This window comes from Somniosus microcephalus, unplaced genomic scaffold (genome assembly GCF_052327205.1).
Source record: "Somniosus microcephalus isolate GS21.2 unplaced genomic scaffold, FLI_Smic_1.0 scaffold1692, whole genome shotgun sequence".
Classification (NCBI taxonomy): domain Eukaryota; kingdom Metazoa; phylum Chordata; class Chondrichthyes; order Squaliformes; family Somniosidae; genus Somniosus; species Somniosus microcephalus.
Window position 1 is genome coordinate 13233 of NW_028226879.1, and position 4268 is coordinate 17500.

Genomic DNA, 4268 nt, shown 5'->3' on the forward strand with positions numbered 1-4268 from the left:
TTTGTCCCTGTGTCTTTTGGTTAACCAGTTGTCGATGTTCGAAATTCAGTTAATGAGTTGCCTCCTTGGTTAATCATTTGTCGCTCTGGCTTTTGGTTAACCAGTTGTCGATGTTCAAAATTTCAGTTAATGAGCTGCTCTTATGTTCTATGATTTCCTACCTTGACAACTCAGTACCAGTGTTTCAAACAATGCACCAGGCCATTTGACGACCCCAACTCGGTTCCACAAGCGGGAAAGCAGCACCCCAAGGCCCGGTAAGGGGGCCGAATACATTCCCATCGTGAATTCCGTCCCAAATGTGAAAGACAAGTTTTCAGTTAATCAGTTGCCTGCTTGGTTACTCATTTGTCGCTCTGACATTTGGTTAACCAGTTGTCGATGTTCAAATTTCAGTTAATGAGTAGCCTCTTTGAAATTTCAGTTAATGAGTTGGCCCTTTGGTTACTCATTTGTCCCTGTGTCTTTTGGTTACCCAGTTGTCGATGTTCGAAATTCAGTTTATGAGTTGCCTCCTTGGTTAATCATTTGTCGCTCTGGCTTTTGGTTAACCAGTTGTCGATGTTCAAAATTTCAGTTAATGAGTTGCCTCTTTGAAATTTCAGTTAATGAGTTGGCCCTTTGGTTACTCATTTGTCCCTGTGTCTTTTGGTTATCCAGTGTCGATGTTCGAAATTCAGTTAATGAGTTGCCTCCTGGTTAATCATTTGTCGCTCTGGCTTTTGGTTAACCAGTTGTCGATGTTCAAAATTTCAGTTAATGAGTTGCCTCTTTGAAATTTCAGTTAATGAGTTGGCCCTTTGGTTACTCATTTGTCCCTGTGTCTTTTGGTTAACCAGTTGTCGATGTTCGAAATTCAGTTAATGAGTTGCCTCCTTGGTTAATCATTTGTCCGCTCTGACATTTGGTTAACCAGTTGTCGATGTTCGAAATTCAGTTAATGAGTTGCCTCCTTGGTTAATCATTTGTCGCTCTGGCTTTTGGTTAACCAGTTGTCGATGTTCAAAATTTCAGTTAATGAGTTGCCTCTTTGAAATTTCAGTTAATGAGTTGGCCCTTTGGTTACTCATTTGTCCCTGTGTCTTTTGGTTAACCAGTTGTCGATGTTCGAAATTCAGTTACTGAGTTGCCTCCTTGGTTAATCATTTGTCGCTCTGGCTTTTGGTTAACCGTTGTCGATGTTCAAAATTTCAGTTAATGAGCTGCTCTTATGTTCTATGATTTCCGACCTTGACAACTCATTAACCAGTGTTTCAAACAATGCACCAGGCCATTTGACGACCCCAACTCGGTTCCACAAGCGGGAAAGCAGCACCCCAAGGCCCGGTAAGGGGGCCGAATACATTCCCATCGTGAATTCCGTCCCAAATGTGAATGACAAGTTTTCAGTTAATCAGTTGCCTCCTTGGTTAATCATTTGTCGCTCTGACATTTGGTTATCCAGTTGTCGATGTTCAAAATTTCAGTTAATGAGTTGCCTCTTTGAAATTTCAGTTAATGAGTTGGCCCTTTGGTTACTCATTTGTCCCTGTGTCTTTTGGTTACCCAGTTGTCGATGTTCGAAATTCAGTTAATGAGTTGCCTCCTTGGTTAATCATTTGTCGCCCTGACTCTTGGTTAACCAGTTGTCGATGTTCGAAATTCAGTTATTGAGTTGCCTCCTTGGTTAATCATTTGTCGCTCTGACATTTGGTTAACCAGTTGTCGATGTTCGAAATTCAGTTAATGAGTTGCCTCCTTGGTTAATCATTTGTCGCTCTGGCTTTTGGTTAACCAGTTGTCGATGTTCGATGTTCAAAATTTCAGTTAATGAGTTGCCTCTTTGAAATTTCAGTTAATGAGTTGGCCCTTTGGTTAATCATTTGTCGCTCTGGCTTTTGGTTAACCAGTTGTCGATGTTCAAAATTTCAGTTAATGAGCTGCTCTTATGTTCTATGATTTCCGACCTTGACAACTCATTAACCAGTGTTTCAAACAATGCACCAGGCCATTTGACGACCCCAACTCGGTTCCACAAGCGGGAAAGCAGCACCCCCAAGCCCCGGTAAGGCGGCCGAATACATTCCCATCGTGAATTCCGTCCCAAATGTGAATGACAAGTTTTCAGTTAATCATTTGCCACCTTGGTTCATCATTTGCCACTCTGACTTTTGGTTTCCCAGTTGTCAGTTTTCACATTTCAGTTACTGAGTTGACTTTGTCTTTCTCACTCTGTGTATCTCTATCTTCTCTCTGTCTCTCTCAGTGTATGCGAGTGTCTGTGTGTGTTCCACTGCCGCCCGGCCAACCGGGTCCAAAGGCCCGCCACGTTACACACGAAAAACCCCGGTCTCGCTTCGGAGCGACGGGCACCCGGCTTCTCGGTGTCGGACCGACTCCGTTCAGATACCGCTGGATGCCCCTTGCCCCTGGCTTGCTCTGGCAGCCGGCGCGTGCAGGCCGCCCCCTGCCCCGCCGTCTCAGTGGTCGGAAAGCGGTCTCCAGCCAACGGCTGTACCTCGGCCGCGGAAAGAGGCAGCTACACAAGCGAGGCACTGCTCTGTGCGGCCCCGCCACCCCGTTCAGCTGCCGTTGTCCCCGACCGGATCGGACTTTCCTTCCCGAAGTTATCCCCGATAAGCTGCCGCTGACCGACGGCCCGTCAGCCGCTGCGGGACGGCGACACTTTCCCGAACTCGCCCGGGGCCACTTCGGCAATATAGTGTGCGCCGGAGCCGGGGCTTTCCAACGAGCCATCCCCGAACGAAATCGGACACGGGAGTCGGGAGCGACAGGCGTTCGACTGGTGCCGGGCAACCGGGTCCAAACGCCCGCCTTGTTAAACACACGTACACCCCAGGCTCGATTCGGAGCGACGGGCACCCGGCTTCCCGGTGTCGGACCGACTCCGTTCAGATACCGTTGGATGCCCCTTGCCCCTGGCTTGCTCTGGCAGCCGGCGCGTGCAGGCCGCCCCCCGCCCCGCCGTCTCAGTGGTCGGAAAGTGGTCTCCAGCCAACGGCTGTACCTCGGCCGGGGAAAGGGGCAGCTACACAAGCCAGGCACTGGTCTGTGCGGGCCCGCCACCCCGTTCGGCTGCCGTTGATCCGGACCGGATCGGACTTTCCCTCCCGAAGTTATGCCCGATAAGCTGCCGCTCACACGGCGGCCCGTCAGCCGCTGCGGGATGGCGACACTTTGCCGAACTTGCCGGGGTCCAGGCCGATAATATAGTGTGCGCCAGCGCCGGGGCTTTCCAACGAGCCCTCCCTGACCGAAATCGGACACGGGAGTCCAGAGCGATAGGCGTTCGACTGCCGGCCGGCCAAACACAGGCAATCCCCCGCCGTTGCGGACCCGCTCCAGGACAACCGGGTCCAAACGCCCGCCTCGTTACACGCACGAAAACACCGGGCTCGATTCGGAGCGACGGGCACCCGGCTTCCCGGTGTCGGACCGACTCCGTTCCGGTACCCTTGGATGCCCCTTGCCCCTGGCTTGCTAGGACAGCCGGCGCGTCAAGGTGGGCCCCCGCGGCTCCGGCTCAGCAGTCGGAAAGCGGTCTCCAGCCAACGGCTGTACCTCGGCCGGGGAAAGGGGCAGCTACACAAGCCCGCTACTGGTCTGTGCGGCCCCGCCACCCCGTTCAGTGGAAGTTGACCCCGACCGGATCGGACTTTCCTTCCCGAAGTTATCCCCGATAAGCTGCCGCTGACCGACGGGGCGGCAGCCGGTACGGGACTGCGACACTTTCCCGAACTTGCCGGGGTCCAGGCCGATAATATAGTGTGCGCCAGCGCCGGGGCTTTCCAATGAGCCCTCCCTGACCGAAATCGGACACGGGAGTCCGGAGCCAAAGGCGTTCGACTGCCGGCCGGCCAAACTCAGGCAACCTCCCGCCGTTGCGGACCCGCTCCCGGACAACCGGGTCCAAACGCCCGCCCTGTTACACGCACGAAAACACCGGGCTCGATTCGGAGCGACGGGCACCCGGCTTCCCGGTGTCGGACCGACTCCGTTCCGGTACCACTGGATGCCCCTTGCCCCTGGCTTGCTAGGACAGCCGGCGCGTCAAGGTGGGCCCCCGCGGCTCCGGCTCAGCAGTCGGAAAGCGGTCTCCAGCCAACGGCTGTACCTCGGCCGGGCCAAGCGGCAGCTGCACAAGCCCGCTACTGGTCTGTGCGGCCCCCCCACCCCGTTCAGTAGCAGTTCACCCCAACCGGATCGGACTTTCCGTCCCGAAGTTATCCCCGATAAGCTGCCGCTGACCGACGGGGCGGCAGCCGCTA